The sequence below is a fragment of the Hyla sarda genome, chromosome 8 (genome assembly GCF_029499605.1).
Source record: "Hyla sarda isolate aHylSar1 chromosome 8, aHylSar1.hap1, whole genome shotgun sequence".
Lineage (NCBI taxonomy): Eukaryota > Metazoa > Chordata > Amphibia > Anura > Hylidae > Hyla > Hyla sarda.
This window is the reverse complement of record NC_079196.1, coordinates 116,279,857-116,297,666: the sequence shown is the minus strand read 5'-3', so window position 1 is coordinate 116,297,666 and position 17,810 is coordinate 116,279,857. Positions and strand designations below refer to the sequence as shown.

General features: G+C 43.4%; 10 pseudogenes; all 10 read right to left on the bottom strand.

Annotated features, from left to right (window-relative positions):
• Nucleotides 1-834: 834 nt before the first annotated feature.
• On the bottom strand, nucleotides 835-1,098 carry LOC130288901 (U2 spliceosomal RNA; annotated as a pseudogene).
• A 1,474-nt stretch (nucleotides 1,099-2,572) lies between these two features.
• LOC130288900 (U2 spliceosomal RNA) lies at nucleotides 2,573-2,836 on the bottom strand (annotated as a pseudogene).
• Nucleotides 2,837-4,299: 1,463 nt separating this feature from the next.
• Nucleotides 4,300-4,563, bottom strand: LOC130288899 (U2 spliceosomal RNA; annotated as a pseudogene).
• A 1,459-nt stretch (nucleotides 4,564-6,022) lies between these two features.
• Nucleotides 6,023-6,286, bottom strand: LOC130288898 (U2 spliceosomal RNA; annotated as a pseudogene).
• Nucleotides 6,287-7,759: 1,473 nt separating this feature from the next.
• LOC130288896 (U2 spliceosomal RNA) lies at nucleotides 7,760-8,023 on the bottom strand (annotated as a pseudogene).
• A 1,472-nt stretch (nucleotides 8,024-9,495) lies between these two features.
• Nucleotides 9,496-9,759, bottom strand: LOC130288895 (U2 spliceosomal RNA; annotated as a pseudogene).
• A 1,466-nt stretch (nucleotides 9,760-11,225) lies between these two features.
• On the bottom strand, nucleotides 11,226-11,489 carry LOC130288894 (U2 spliceosomal RNA; annotated as a pseudogene).
• A 1,459-nt stretch (nucleotides 11,490-12,948) lies between these two features.
• Nucleotides 12,949-13,212, bottom strand: LOC130288893 (U2 spliceosomal RNA; annotated as a pseudogene).
• Nucleotides 13,213-14,685: 1,473 nt separating this feature from the next.
• LOC130288892 (U2 spliceosomal RNA) lies at nucleotides 14,686-14,949 on the bottom strand (annotated as a pseudogene).
• A 1,473-nt stretch (nucleotides 14,950-16,422) lies between these two features.
• On the bottom strand, nucleotides 16,423-16,686 carry LOC130288891 (U2 spliceosomal RNA; annotated as a pseudogene).
• Nucleotides 16,687-17,810: the final 1,124 nt, after the last annotated feature.

The following is a 17,810-nucleotide window of genomic DNA, read 5'->3' as shown; positions in this document are numbered from 1 at the left end:
CTGGTGCAATAATCCTCCCATGAGGATCAGCCTCAACGGCTTTGTAGATTGCACTCATGTCAGCAACTCCATATACATTTTTTTTTCTTCATGCTTCTTTCTTCATCCTTTTTTCTTTCTGTCATTCAGACTTTCATTCATTCGATCTCTCTCACTCACTTGCTTTAACTCATTTGTTCTCACTCACTCACTCACTCACTCAATCACTCACTCACTCATTCATTCACTCTCACTCACTCTCACTCTCTCACTCACTCGCTCACTAAGTCAGTCTCTCTCTCTCTCTCTCTCTTTTTCTTTTTATATATATTTTTTTCCGTCTTCTTCTTCTTCTTCTTCTTCAGACCCTGTCATAGCACTAATGCCTTTCCAATACCACCAGCAGATGGAGACACTCCATTGCAACATTGGTTGTGAGCAGCAGTTTCTAAAAACAAATGCCTCATGGCGGATTTCCCATCCATCAATGGATGGTAAATTTTGTTTTTATCATTCACTGACCACAGATACCAATGCATGGTCAAGCAACAGCAATGACACACCCTTGTGTATAGGCATGAGACCCTCACGTCATTTAACAGGATTCAGCACCACCCACAAGACAGCTACCTGTCATGTCATGTCAAACCTGCACAGGTGTGCTAGATTATTATTATTTAGTTTTATTTTATTTTTTTACACCAATCAGTGTGCAAACATGGTCATTAAAACGCTAAATGAATAGACGTTCATAAACCAGTCAGTGCAACTCATCATTTTGGTCTCCAATTCTCAAACTCAAATTCTCACCCACGGAGGATTAAATGAGAATCTTTCTTGTTTAACACTGGAATGGGGTGGTGCACTGTTCACTACCCGAATATACTGCCACATCGGGTCAATGCATAGGGCGACAGAAGCAAGCTTCCAAATCAGCTCCCTTTCTCAAAAATCCATTTAATTTATGGTCCCCAGATAGGGAACGTATGTATCAGTATGTGCTCACAAGTCACCCAAGTGCAAGTATTCACACAAAAAAAAACGTGCCTCAGGATGCGATCTGTCGCAAGATCCTTTCTTTTTTTACACTTGATCTAAGCCAAAAGGCCTAGAGGGGATAACCGGGAAAGGGGTGGACCCAACCATGTCCCCTTCATGAGCACTCACATTACTCATAGGAATGGAAGGAAGGCTGGCAGCCAACCAGCCTCCCATACACTCTCTGGGTGGGTGGCAGTCAGCCACCCATACATACATACAGCACAGGCTAAACCCACATCATCACTTAAAAAAAGGACAGGCGACCATTGCACTCTGATGGAGCATTTAGCAATGCAATCCATAGCCTGGCTTTTGCCTGAACCCCCATCACTCCTCCTCTTGCATATAAGACAATATTTCAGATCTGCATATGAAAACAACACGCCTACCTTTGTTGCACATAGCTGCCTGCCTGTCTCTAGTTACCCCACTGGCTGTAGCTGCGTCCCTTCCGACATGGAATAACACCAACTGTAACGATAAACTGAAAATTAACAGTATAAACCTGCATCATTTTGGACTCTGGTATTTGCTGAATCCGGGTGACCTGACAATCGATGGTGGTGCCGCTGGTGATTCTGGCCTTCTTGGAATCTGTTGGGCCTATGTGTTAGCTCACACATCACTTGGGTATCCATGGTAACTACCACAACATGGTCATCTGCAGTTTACATCTAGCCCGTGGCATTGAATGGCATTTTAAAAGTGCTAAGGGTCCTGGTGCAATAATCCTCCCATGAGGATCAGCCTCAACGGCTTTGTAGATTGCACTCATGTCAGCAACTCCATATACATTTTTTTTTCTTCATGCTTCTTTCTTCATCCTTTTTTCTTTCTGTCATTCAGACTTTCATTCATTCGATCTCTCTCACTCACTTGCTTTAACTCATTTGTTCTCACTCACTCACTCACTCAATCACTCACTCACTCATTCACTCTCACTCACTCTCACTCTCTCACTCACTCGCTCACTAAGTCAGTCTCTCTCTCTCTCTCTCTCTTTTTCTTTTTATATATATTTTTTTCCGTCTTCTTCTTCTTCTTCTTCTTCTTCTTCTTCAGACCCTGTCATAGCACTAATGCCTTTCCAATACCACCAGCAGATGGAGACACTCCATTGCAACATTGGTTGTGAGCAGCAGTTTCTAAAAACAAATGCCTCATGGCGGATTTCCCATCCATCAATGGATGGTAAATTTTGTTTTTATCATTCACTGACCACAGATACCAATGCATGGTCAAGCAACAGCAATGACACACCCTTGTGTATAGGCATGAGACCCTCACGTCATTTAACAGGATTCAGCACCACCCACAAGACAGCTACCTGTCATGTCATGTCAAACCTGCACAGGTGTGCTAGATTATTATTATTTAGTTTTATTTTATTTTTTTACACCAATCAGTGTGCAAACATGGTCATTAAAACGCTAAATGAATAGACGTTCATAAACCAGTCAGTGCAACTCATCATTTTGGTCTCCAATTCTCAAACTCAAATTCTCACCCACGGAGGATTAAATGAGAATCTTTCTTGTTTAACACTGGAATGGGGTGGTGCACTGTTCACTACCCGAATATACTGCCACATCGGGTCAATGCATAGGGCGACAGAAGCAAGCTTCCAAATCAGCTCCCTTTCTCAAAAATCCATTTAATTTATGGTCCCCAGATAGGGAACGTATGTATCAGTATGTGCTCACAAGTCACCCAAGTGCAAGTATTCACACAAAAAAAAACGTGCCTCAGGATGCGATCTGTCGCAAGATCCTTTCTTTTTTTACACTTGATCTAAGCCAAAAGGCCTAGAGGGGATAACCGGGAAAGGGGTGGACCCAACCATGTCCCCTTCATGAGCACTCACATTACTCATAGGAATGGAAGGAAGGCTGGCAGCCAACCAGCCTCCCATACACTCTCTGGGTGGGTGGCAGTCAGCCACCCATACATACATACAGCACAGGCTAAACCCACATCATCACTTAAAAAAAGGACAGGCGACCATTGCACTCTGATGGAGCATTTATCAATGCAATCCATAGCCTGGCTTTTGCCTGAACCCCCATCACTCCTCCTCTTGCATATAAGACAATATTTCAGATCTGCATATGAAAACAACACGCCTACCTTTGTTGCACATAGCTGCCTGCCTGTCTCTAGTTACCCCACTGGCTGTAGCTGCGTCCCTTCCGACATGGAATAACACCAACTGTAACGATAAACTGAAAATTAACAGTATAAACCTGCATCATTTTGGACTCTGGTATTTGCTGAATCCGGGTGACCTGACAATCGATGGTGGTGCCGCTGGTGATTCTGGCCTTCTTGGAATCTGTTGGGCCTATGTGTTAGCTCACACATCACTTGGGTATCCATGGTAACTACCACAACATGGTCATCTGCAGTTTACATCTAGCCCGTGGCATTGAATGGCATTTTAAAAGTGCTAAGGGTCCTGGTGCAATAATCCTCCCATGAGGATCAGCCTCAACGGCTTTGTAGATTGCACTCATGTCAGCAACTCCATATACATTTTTTTTTCTTCATGCTTCTTTCTTCATCCTTTTTTCTTTCTGTCATTCAGACTTTCATTCATTCGATCTCTCTCACTCACTTGCTTTAACTCATTTGTTCTCACTCACTCACTCACTCACTCATTCATTCACTCTCACTCACTCTCACTCTCTCACTCACTCGCTCACTAAGTCAGTCTCTCTCTCTCTCTCTCTCTTTTTCTTTTTATATATATTTTTTTCCGTCTTCTTCTTCTTCTTCTTCTTCTTCTTCAGACCCTGTCATAGCACTAATGCCTTTCCAATACCACCAGCAGATGGAGACACTCCATTGCAACATTGGTTGTGAGCAGCAGTTTCTAAAAACAAATGCCTCATGGCGGATTTCCCATCCATCAATGGATGGTAAATTTTGTTTTTATCATTCACTGACCACAGATACCAATGCATGGTCAAGCAACAGCAATGACACACCCTTGTGTATAGGCATGAGACCCTCACGTCATTTAACAGGATTCAGCACCACCCACAAGACAGCTACCTGTCATGTCATGTCAAACCTGCACAGGTGTGCTAGATTATTATTATTTAGTTTTATTTTATTTTTTTACACCAATCAGTGTGCAAACATGGTCATTAAAACGCTAAATGAATAGACGTTCATAAACCAGTCAGTGCAACTCATCATTTTGGTCTCCAATTCTCAAACTCAAATTCTCACCCACGGAGGATTAAATGAGAATCTTTCTTGTTTAACACTGGAATGGGGTGGTGCACTGTTCACTACCCGAATATACTGCCACATCGGGTCAATGCATAGGGCGACAGAAGCAAGCTTCCAAATCAGCTCCCTTTCTCAAAAATCCATTTAATTTATGGTCCCCAGATAGGGAACGTATGTATCAGTATGTGCTCACAAGTCACCCAAGTGCAAGTATTCACACAAAAAAAAACGTGCCTCAGGATGCGATCTGTCGCAAGATCCTTTCTTTTTTTACACTTGATCTAAGCCAAAAGGCCTAGAGGGGATAACCGGGAAAGGGGTGGACCCAACCATGTCCCCTTCATGAGCACTCACATTACTCATAGGAATGGAAGGAAGGCTGGCAGCCAACCAGCCTCCCATACACTCTCTGGGTGGGTGGCAGTCAGCCACCCATACATACATACAGCACAGGCTAAACCCACATCATCACTTAAAAAAAGGACAGGCGACCATTGCACTCTGATGGAGCATTTAGCAATGCAATCCATAGCCTGGCTTTTGCCTGAACCCCCATCACTCCTCCTCTTGCATATAAGACAATATTTCAGATCTGCATATGAAAACAACACGCCTACCTTTGTTGCACATAGCTGCCTGCCTGTCTCTAGTTACCCCACTGGCTGTAGCTGCGTCCCTTCCGACATGGAATAACACCAACTGTAACGATAAACTGAAAATTAACAGTATAAACCTGCATCATTTTGGACTCTGGTATTTGCTGAATCCGGGTGACCTGACAATCGATGGTGGTGCCGCTGGTGATTCTGGCCTTCTTGGAATCTGTTGGGCCTATGTGTTAGCTCACACATCACTTGGGTATCCATGGTAACTACCACAACATGGTCATCTGCAGTTTACATCTAGCCCGTGGCATTGAATGGCATTTTAAAAGTGCTAAGGGTCCTGGTGCAATAATCCTCCCATGAGGATCAGCCTCAACGGCTTTGTAGATTGCACTCATGTCAGCAACTCCATATACATTTTTTTTTCTTCATGCTTCTTTCTTCATCCTTTTTTCTTTCTGTCATTCAGACTTTCATTCATTCGATCTCTCTCACTCACTTGCTTTAACTCATTTGTTCTCACTCACTCACTCAATCACTCACTCACTCATTCACTCTCACTCACTCTCACTCTCTCACTCACTCGCTCACTAAGTCAGTCTCTCTCTCTCTCTCTCTTTTTCTTTTTATATATATTTTTTTCCGTCTTCTTCTTCTTCTTCTTCTTCAGACCCTGTCATAGCACTAATGCCTTTCCAATACCACCAGCAGATGGAGACACTCCATTGCAACATTGGTTGTGAGCAGCAGTTTCTAAAAACAAATGCCTCATGGCGGATTTCCCATCCATCAATGGAAGGTAAATTTTGTTTTTATCATTCACTGACCACAGATACCAATGCATGGTCAAGCAACAGCAATGACACACCCTTGTGTATAGGCATGAGACCCTCACGTCATTTAACAGGATTCAGCACCACCCACAAGACAGCTACCTGTCATGTCATGTCAAACCTGCACAGGTGTGCTAGATTATTATTATTTAGTTTTATTTTATTTTTTTACACCAATCAGTGTGCAAACATGGTCATTAAAACGCTAAATGAATAGACGTTCATAAACCAGTCAGTGCAACTCATCATTTTGGTCTCCAATTCTCAAACTCAAATTCTCACCCACGGAGGATTAAATGAGAATCTTTCTTGTTTAACACTGGAATGGGGTGGTGCACTGTTCACTACCCGAATATACTGCCACATCGGGTCAATGCATAGGGCGACAGAAGCAAGCTTCCAAATCAGCTCCCTTTCTCAAAAATCCATTTAATTTATGGTCCCCAGATAGGGAACGTATGTATCAGTATGTGCTCACAAGTCACCCAAGTGCAAGTATTCACACAAAAAAAAACGTGCCTCAGGATGCGATCTGTCGCAAGATCCTTTCTTTTTTTACACTTGATCTAAGCCAAAAGGCCTAGAGGGGATAACCGGGAAAGGGGTGGACCCAACCATGTCCCCTTCATGAGCACTCACATTACTCATAGGAATGGAAGGAAGGCTGGCAGCCAACCAGCCTCCCATACACTCTCTGGGTGGGTGGCAGTCAGCCACCCATATATACATACAGCACAGGCTAAACCCACATCATCACTTAAAAAAAGGACAGGCGACCATTGCACTCTGATGGAGCATTTAGCAATGCAATCCATAGCCTGGCTTTTGCCTGAACCCCCATCACTCCTCCTCTTGCATATAAGACAATATTTCAGATCTGCATATGAAAACAACACGCCTACCTTTGTTGCACATAGCTGCCTGCCTGTCTCTAGTTACCCCACTGGCTGTAGCTGCGTCCCTTCCGACATGGAATAACACCAACTGTAACGATAAACTGAAAATTAACAGTATAAACCTGCATCATTTTGGACTCTGGTATTTGCTGAATCCGGGTGACCTGACAATCGATGGTGGTGCCGCTGGTGATTCTGGCCTTCTTGGAATCTGTTGGGCCTATGTGTTAGCTCACACATCACTTGGGTATCCATGGTAACTACCACAACATGGTCATCTGCAGTTTACATCTAGCCCGTGGCATTGAATGGCATTTTAAAAGTGCTAAGGGTCCTGGTGCAATAATCCTCCCATGAGGATCAGCCTCAACGGCTTTGTAGATTGCACTCATGTCAGCAACTCCATATACATTTTTTTTTCTTCATGCTTCTTTCTTCATCCTTTTTTCTTTCTGTCATTCAGACTTTCATTCATTCGATCTCTCTCACTCACTTGCTTTAACTCATTTGTTCTCACTCACTCACTCACTCACTCAATCACTCACTCACTCACTCATTCACTCTCACTCACTCTCACTCTCTCACTCACTCGCTCACTAAGTCAGTCTCTCTCTCTCTCTCTCTCTTTTTCTTTTTATATATATTTTTTTCCGTCTTCTTCTTCTTCTTCTTCTTCAGACCCTGTCATAGCACTAATGCCTTTCCAATACCACCAGCAGATGGAGACACTCCATTGCAACATTGGTTGTGAGCAGCAGTTTCTAAAAACAAATGCCTCATGGCGGATTTCCCATCCATCAATGGATGGTAAATTTTGTTTTTATCATTCACTGACCACAGATACCAATGCATGGTCAAGCAACAGCAATGACACACCCTTGTGTATAGGCATGAGACCCTCACGTCATTTAACAGGATTCAGCACCACCCACAAGACAGCTACCTGTCATGTCATGTCAAACCTGCACAGGTGTGCTAGATTATTATTATTTAGTTTTATTTTATTTTTTTACACCAATCAGTGTGCAAACATGGTCATTAAAACGCTAAATGAATAGACGTTCATAAACCAGTCAGTGCAACTCATCATTTTGGTCTCCAATTCTCAAACTCAAATTCTCACCCACGGAGGATTAAATGAGAATCTTTCTTGTTTAACACTGGAATGGGGTGGTGCACTGTTCACTACCCGAATATACTGCCACATCGGGTCAATGCATAGGGCGACAGAAGCAAGCTTCCAAATCAGCTCCCTTTCTCAAAAATCCATTTAATTTATGGTCCCCAGATAGGGAACGTATGTATCAGTATGTGCTCACAAGTCACCCAAGTGCAAGTATTCACACAAAAAAAAACGTGCCTCAGGATGCGATCTGTCGCAAGATCCTTTCTTTTTTTACACTTGATCTAAGCCAAAAGGCCTAGAGGGGATAACCGGGAAAGGGGTGGACCCAACCATGTCCCCTTCATGAGCACTCACATTACTCATTGGAATGGAAGGAAGGCTGGCAGCCAACCAGCCTCCCATACACTCTCTGGGTGGGTGGCAGTCAGCCACCCATACATACATACAGCACAGGCTAAACCCACATCATCACTTAAAAAAAGGACAGGCGACCATTGCACTCTGATGGAGCATTTAGCAATGCAATCCATAGCCTGGCTTTTGCCTGAACCCCCATCACTCCTCCTCTTGCATATAAGACAATATTTCAGATCTGCATATGAAAACAACACGCCTACCTTTGTTGCACATAGCTGCCTGCCTGTCTCTAGTTACCCCACTGGCTGTAGCTGCGTCCCTTCCGACATGGAATAACACCAACTGTAACGATAAACTGAAAATTAACAGTATAAACCTGCATCATTTTGGACTCTGGTATTTGCTGAATCCGGGTGACCTGACAATCGATGGTGGTGCCGCTGGTGATTCTGGCCTTCTTGGAATCTGTTGGGCCTATGTGTTAGCTCACACATCACTTGGGTATCCATGGTAACTACCACAACATGGTCATCTGCAGTTTACATCTAGCCCGTGGCATTGAATGGCATTTTAAAAGTGCTAAGGGTCCTGGTGCAATAATCCTCCCATGAGGATCAGCCTCAACGGCTTTGTAGATTGCACTCATGTCAGCAACTCCATATACATTTTTTTTTTCTTCATGCTTCTTTCTTCATCCTTTTTTCTTTCTGTCATTCAGACTTTCATTCATTCGATCTCTCTCACTCACTTGCTTTAACTCATTTGTTCTCACTCACTCACTCACTCACTCAATCACTCACTCACTCATTCATTCACTCTCACTCACTCTCACTCTCTCACTCACTCGCTCACTAAGTCAGTCTCTCTCTCTCTCTCTCTTTTTCTTTTTATATATATTTTTTTCCGTCTTCTTCTTCTTCTTCTTCTTCAGACCCTGTCATAGCACTAATGCCTTTCCAATACCACCAGCAGATGGAGACACTCCATTGCAACATTGGTTGTGAGCAGCAGTTTCTAAAAACAAATGCCTCATGGCGGATTTCCCATCCATCAATGGATGGTAAATTTTGTTTTTATCATTCACTGACCACAGATACCAATGCATGGTCAAGCAACAGCAATGACACACCCTTGTGTATAGGCATGAGACCCTCACGTCATTTAACAGGATTCAGCACCACCCACAAGACAGCTACCTGTCATGTCATGTCAAACCTGCACAGGTGTGCTAGATTATTATTATTTAGTTTTATTTTATTTTTTTACACCAATCAGTGTGCAAACATGGTCATTAAAACGCTAAATGAATAGACGTTCATAAACCAGTCAGTGCAACTCATCATTTTGGTCTCCAATTCTCAAACTCAAATTCTCACCCACGGAGGATTAAATGAGAATCTTTCTTGTTTAACACTGGAATGGGGTGGTGCACTGTTCACTACCCGAATATACTGCCACATCGGGTCAATGCATAGGGCGACAGAAGCAAGCTTCCAAATCAGCTCCCTTTCTCAAAAATCCATTTAATTTATGGTCCCCAGATAGGGAACGTATGTATCAGTATGTGCTCACAAGTCACCCAAGTGCAAGTATTCACACAAAAAAAAACGTGCCTCAGGATGCGATCTGTCGCAAGATCCTTTCTTTTTTTACACTTGATCTAAGCCAAAAGGCCTAGAGGGGATAACCGGGAAAGGGGTGGACCCAACCATGTCCCCTTCATGAGCACTCACATTACTCATAGGAATGGAAGGAAGGCTGGCAGCCAACCAGCCTCCCATACACTCTCTGGGTGGGTGGCAGTCAGCCACCCATACATACATACAGCACAGGCTAAACCCACATCATCACTTAAAAAAAGGACAGGCGACCATTGCACTCTGATGGAGCATTTAGCAATGCAATCCATAGCCTGGCTTTTGCCTGAACCCCCATCACTCCTCCTCTTGCATATAAGACAATATTTCAGATCTGCATATGAAAACAACACGCCTACCTTTGTTGCACATAGCTGCCTGCCTGTCTCTAGTTACCCCACTGGCTGTAGCTGCGTCCCTTCCGACATGGAATAACACCAACTGTAACGATAAACTGAAAATTAACAGTATAAACCTGCATCATTTTGGACTCTGGTATTTGCTGAATCCGGGTGACCTGACAATCGATGGTGGTGCCGCTGGTGATTCTGGCCTTCTTGGAATCTGTTGGGCCTATGTGTTAGCTCACACATCACTTGGGTATCCATGGTAACTACCACAACATGGTCATCTGCAGTTTACATCTAGCCCGTGGCATTGAATGGCATTTTAAAAGTGCTAAGGGTCCTGGTGCAATAATCCTCCCATGAGGATCAGCCTCAACGGCTTTGTAGATTGCACTCATGTCAGCAACTCCATATACATTTTTTTTTCTTCATGCTTCTTTCTTCATCCTTTTTTCTTTCTGTCATTCAGACTTTCATTCATTCGATCTCTCTCACTCACTTGCTTTAACTCATTTGTTCTCACTCACTCACTCACTCAATCACTCACTCACTCATTCACTCTCACTCACTCTCACTCTCTCACTCACTCGCTCACTAAGTCAGTCTCTCTCTCTCTCTCTCTTTTTCTTTTTATATATATTTTTTTCCGTCTTCTTCTTCTTCTTCTTCTTCTTCAGACCCTGTCATAGCACTAATGCCTTTCCAATACCACCAGCAGATGGAGACACTCCATTGCAACATTGGTTGTGAGCAGCAGTTTCTAAAAACAAATGCCTCATGGCGGATTTCCCATCCATCAATGGATGGTAAATTTTGTTTTTATCATTCACTGACCACAGATACCAATGCATGGTCAAGCAACAGCAATGACACACCCTTGTGTATAGGCATGAGACCCTCACGTCATTTAACAGGATTCAGCACCACCCACAAGACAGCTACCTGTCATGTCATGTCAAACCTGCACAGGTGTGCTAGATTATTATTATTTAGTTTTATTTTATTTTTTTACACCAATCAGTGTGCAAACATGGTCATTAAAACGCTAAATGAATAGACGTTCATAAACCAGTCAGTGCAACTCATCATTTTGGTCTCCAATTCTCAAACTCAAATTCTCACCCACGGAGGATTAAATGAGAATCTTTCTTGTTTAACACTGGAATGGGGTGGTGCACTGTTCACTACCCGAATATACTGCCACATCGGGTCAATGCATAGGGCGACAGAAGCAAGCTTCCAAATCAGCTCCCTTTCTCAAAAATCCATTTAATTTATGGTCCCCAGATAGGGAACGTATGTATCAGTATGTGCTCACAAGTCACCCAAGTGCAAGTATTCACACAAAAAAAAACGTGCCTCAGGATGCGATCTGTCGCAAGATCCTTTCTTTTTTTACACTTGATCTAAGCCAAAAGGCCTAGAGGGGATAACCGGGAAAGGGGTGGACCCAACCATGTCCCCTTCATGAGCACTCACATTACTCATAGGAATGGAAGGAAGGCTGGCAGCCAACCAGCCTCCCATACACTCTCTGGGTGGGTGGCAGTCAGCCACCCATACATACATACAGCACAGGCTAAACCCACATCATCACTTAAAAAAAGGACAGGCGACCATTGCACTCTGATGGAGCATTTAGCAATGCAATCCATAGCCTGGCTTTTGCCTGAACCCCCATCACTCCTCCTCTTGCATATAAGACAATATTTCAGATCTGCATATGAAAACAACACGCCTACCTTTGTTGCACATAGCTGCCTGCCTGTCTCTAGTTACCCCACTGGCTGTAGCTGCGTCCCTTCCGACATGGAATAACACCAACTGTAACGATAAACTGAAAATTAACAGTATAAACCTGCATCATTTTGGACTCTGGTATTTGCTGAATCCGGGTGACCTGACAATCGATGGTGGTGCCGCTGGTGATTCTGGCCTTCTTGGAATCTGTTGGGCCTATGTGTTAGCTCACACATCACTTGGGTATCCATGGTAACTACCACAACATGGTCATCTGCAGTTTACATCTAGCCCGTGGCATTGAATGGCATTTTAAAAGTGCTAAGGGTCCTGGTGCAATAATCCTCCCATGAGGATCAGCCTCAACGGCTTTGTAGATTGCACTCATGTCAGCAACTCCATATACATTTTTTTTTCTTCATGCTTCTTTCTTCATCCTTTTTTCTTTCTGTCATTCAGACTTTCATTCATTCGATCTCTCTCACTCACTTGCTTTAACTCATTTGTTCTCACTCACTCACTCAATCACTCACTCACTCATTCACTCTCACTCACTCTCACTCTCTCACTCACTCGCTCACTAAGTCAGTCTCTCTCTCTCTCTCTCTTTTTCTTTTTATATATATTTTTTTCCGTCTTCTTCTTCTTCTTCTTCTTCAGACCCTGTCATAGCACTAATGCCTTTCCAATACCACCAGCAGATGGAGACACTCCATTGCAACATTGGTTGTGAGCAGCAGTTTCTAAAAACAAATGCCTCATGGCGGATTTCCCATCCATCAATGGAAGGTAAATTTTGTTTTTATCATTCACTGACCACAGATACCAATGCATGGTCAAGCAACAGCAATGACACACCCTTGTGTATAGGCATGAGACCCTCACGTCATTTAACAGGATTCAGCACCACCCACAAGACAGCTACCTGTCATGTCATGTCAAACCTGCACAGGTGTGCTAGATTATTATTATTTAGTTTTATTTTATTTTTTTACACCAATCAGTGTGCAAACATGGTCATTAAAACGCTAAATGAATAGACGTTCATAAACCAGTCAGTGCAACTCATCATTTTGGTCTCCAATTCTCAAACTCAAATTCTCACCCACGGAGGATTAAATGAGAATCTTTCTTGTTTAACACTGGAATGGGGTGGTGCACTGTTCACTACCCGAATATACTGCCACATCGGGTCAATGCATAGGGCGACAGAAGCAAGCTTCCAAATCAGCTCCCTTTCTCAAAAATCCATTTAATTTATGGTCCCCAGATAGGGAACGTATGTATCAGTATGTGCTCACAAGTCACCCAAGTGCAAGTATTCACACAAAAAAAAACGTGCCTCAGGATGCGATCTGTCGCAAGATCCTTTCTTTTTTTACACTTGATCTAAGCCAAAAGGCCTAGAGGGGATAACCGGGAAAGGGGTGGACCCAACCATGTCCCCTTCATGAGCACTCACATTACTCATAGGAATGGAAGGAAGGCTGGCAGCCAACCAGCCTCCCATACACTCTCTGGGTGGGTGGCAGTCAGCCACCCATATATACATACAGCACAGGCTAAACCCACATCATCACTTAAAAAAAGGACAGGCGACCATTGCACTCTGATGGAGCATTTAGCAATGCAATCCATAGCCTGGCTTTTGCCTGAACCCCCATCACTCCTCCTCTTGCATATAAGACAATATTTCAGATCTGCATATGAAAACAACACGCCTACCTTTGTTGCACATAGCTGCCTGCCTGTCTCTAGTTACCCCACTGGCTGTAGCTGCGTCCCTTCCGACATGGAATAACACCAACTGTAACGATAAACTGAAAATTAACAGTATAAACCTGCATCATTTTGGACTCTGGTATTTGCTGAATCCGGGTGACCTGACAATCGATGGTGGTGCCGCTGGTGATTCTGGCCTTCTTGGAATCTGTTGGGCCTATGTGTTAGCTCACACATCACTTGGGTATCCATGGTAACTACCACAACATGGTCATCTGCAGTTTACATCTAGCCCGTGGCATTGAATGGCATTTTAAAAGTGCTAAGGGTCCTGGTGCAATAATCCTCCCATGAGGATCAGCCTCAACGGCTTTGTAGATTGCACTCATGTCAGCAACTCCATATACATTTTTTTTTCTTCATGCTTCTTTCTTCATCCTTTTTTCTTTCTGTCATTCAGACTTTCATTCATTCGATCTCTCTCACTCACTTGCTTTAACTCATTTGTTCTCACTCACTCACTCACTCACTCAATCACTCACTCACTCACTCATTCACTCTCACTCACTCTCACTCTCTCACTCACTCGCTCACTAAGTCAGTCTCTCTCTCTCTCTCTCTCTTTTTCTTTTTATATATATTTTTTTCCGTCTTCTTCTTCTTCTTCTTCTTCAGACCCTGTCATAGCACTAATGCCTTTCCAATACCACCAGCAGATGGAGACACTCCATTGCAACATTGGTTGTGAGCAGCAGTTTCTAAAAACAAATGCCTCATGGCGGATTTCCCATCCATCAATGGATGGTAAATTTTGTTTTTATCATTCACTGACCACAGATACCAATGCATGGTCAAGCAACAGCAATGACACACCCTTGTGTATAGGCATGAGACCCTCACGTCATTTAACAGGATTCAGCACCACCCACAAGACAGCTACCTGTCATGTCATGTCAAACCTGCACAGGTGTGCTAGATTATTATTATTTAGTTTTATTTTATTTTTTTACACCAATCAGTGTGCAAACATGGTCATTAAAACGCTAAATGAATAGACGTTCATAAACCAGTCAGTGCAACTCATCATTTTGGTCTCCAATTCTCAAACTCAAATTCTCACCCACGGAGGATTAAATGAGAATCTTTCTTGTTTAACACTGGAATGGGGTGGTGCACTGTTCACTACCCGAATATACTGCCACATCGGGTCAATGCATAGGGCGACAGAAGCAAGCTTCCAAATCAGCTCCCTTTCTCAAAAATCCATTTAATTTATGGTCCCCAGATAGGGAACGTATGTATCAGTATGTGCTCACAAGTCACCCAAGTGCAAGTATTCACACAAAAAAAAACGTGCCTCAGGATGCGATCTGTCGCAAGATCCTTTCTTTTTTTACACTTGATCTAAGCCAAAAGGCCTAGAGGGGATAACCGGGAAAGGGGTGGACCCAACCATGTCCCCTTCATGAGCACTCACATTACTCATTGGAATGGAAGGAAGGCTGGCAGCCAACCAGCCTCCCATACACTCTCTGGGTGGGTGGCAGTCAGCCACCCATACATACATACAGCACAGGCTAAACCCACATCATCACTTAAAAAAAGGACAGGCGACCATTGCACTCTGATGGAGCATTTAGCAATGCAATCCATAGCCTGGCTTTTGCCTGAACCCCCATCACTCCTCCTCTTGCATATAAGACAATATTTCAGATCTGCATATGAAAACAACACGCCTACCTTTGTTGCACATAGCTGCCTGCCTGTCTCTAGTTACCCCACTGGCTGTAGCTGCGTCCCTTCCGACATGGAATAACACCAACTGTAACGATAAACTGAAAATTAACAGTATAAACCTGCATCATTTTGGACTCTGGTATTTGCTGAATCCGGGTGACCTGACAATCGATGGTGGTGCCGCTGGTGATTCTGGCCTTCTTGGAATCTGTTGGGCCTATGTGTTAGCTCACACATCACTTGGGTATCCATGGTAACTACCACAACATGGTCATCTGCAGTTTACATCTAGCCCGTGGCATTGAATGGCATTTTAAAAGTGCTAAGGGTCCTGGTGCAATAATCCTCCCATGAGGATCAGCCTCAACGGCTTTGTAGATTGCACTCATGTCAGCAACTCCATATACATTTTTTTTTCTTCATGCTTCTTTCTTCATCCTTTTTTCTTTCTGTCATTCAGACTTTCATTCATTCGATCTCTCTCACTCACTTGCTTTAACTCATTTGTTCTCACTCACTCACTCACTCACTCAATCACTCACTCACTCATTCATTCACTCTCACTCACTCTCACTCTCTCACTCACTCGCTCACTAAGTCAGTCTCTCTCTCTCTCTCTCTCTTTTTCTTTTTATATATATTTTTTTCCGTCTTCTTCTTCTTCTTCTTCTTCAGACCCTGTCATAGCACTAATGCCTTTCCAATACCACCAGCAGATGGAGACACTCCATTGCAACATTGGTTGTGAGCAGCAGTTTCTAAAAACAAATGCCTCATGGCGGATTTCCCATCCATCAATGGATGGTAAATTTTGTTTTTATCATTCACTGACCACAGATACCAATGCATGGTCAAGCAACAGCAATGACACACCCTTGTGTATAGGCATGAGACCCTCACGTCATTTAACAGGATTCAGCACCACCCACAAGACAGCTACCTGTCATGTCATGTCAAACCTGCACAGGTGTGCTAGATTATTATTATTTAGTTTTATTTTATTTTTTTACACCAATCAGTGTGCAAACATGGTCATTAAAACGCTAAATGAATAGACGTTCATAAACCAGTCAGTGCAACTCATCATTTTGGTCTCCAATTCTCAAACTCAAATTCTCACCCACGGAGGATTAAATGAGAATCTTTCTTGTTTAACACTGGAATGGGGTGGTGCACTGTTCACTACCCGAATATACTGCCACATCGGGTCAATGCATAGGGCGACAGAAGCAAGCTTCCAAATCAGCTCCCTTTCTCAAAAATCCATTTAATTTATGGTCCCCAGATAGGGAACGTATGTATCAGTATGTGCTCACAAGTCACCCAAGTGCAAGTATTCACACAAAAAAAAACGTGCCTCAGGATGCGATCTGTCGCAAGATCCTTTCTTTTTTTACACTTGATCTAAGCCAAAAGGCCTAGAGGGGATAACCGGGAAAGGGGTGGACCCAACCATGTCCCCTTCATGAGCACTCACATTACTCATAGGAATGGAAGGAAGGCTGGCAGCCAACCAGCCTCCCATACACTCTCTGGGTGGGTGGCAGTCAGCCACCCATACATACATACAGCACAGGCTAAACCCACATCATCACTTAAAAAAAGGACAGGCGACCATTGCACTCTGATGGAGCATTTAGCAATGCAATCCATAGCCTGGCTTTTGCCTGAACCCCCATCACTCCTCCTCTTGCATATAAGACAATATTTCAGATCTGCATATGAAAACAACACGCCTACCTTTGTTGCACATAGCTGCCTGCCTGTCTCTAGTTACCCCACTGGCTGTAGCTGCGTCCCTTCCGACATGGAATAACACCAACTGTAACGATAAACTGAAAATTAACAGTATAAACCTGCATCATTTTGGACTCTGGTATTTGCTGAATCCGGGTGACCTGACAATCGATGGTGGTGCCGCTGGTGATTCTGGCCTTCTTGGAATCTGTTGGGCCTATGTGTTAGCTCACACATCACTTGGGTATCCATGGTAACTACCACAACATGGTCATCTGCAGTTTACATCTAGCCCGTGGCATTGAATGGCATTTTAAAAGTGCTAAGGGTCCTGGTGCAATAATCCTCCCATGAGGATCAGCCTCAACGGCTTTGTAGATTGCACTCATGTCAGCAACTCCATATACATTTTTTTTTCTTCATGCTTCTTTCTTCATCCTTTTTTCTTTCTGTCATTCAGACTTTCATTCATTCGATCTCTCTCACTCACTTGCTTTAACTCATTTGTTCTCACTCACTCACTCACTCAATCACTCACTCACTCATTCACTCTCACTCACTCTCACTCTCTCACTCACTCGCTCACTAAGTCAGTCTCTCTCTCTCTCTCTCTTTTTCTTTTTATATATATTTTTTTCCGTCTTCTTCTTCTTCTTCTTCTTCTTCAGACCCTGTCATAGCACTAATGCCTTTCCAATACCACCAGCAGATGGAGACACTCCATTGCAACATTGGTTGTGAGCAGCAGTTTCTAAAAACAAATGCCTCATGGCGGATTTCCCATCCATCAATGGATGGTAAATTTTGTTTTTATCA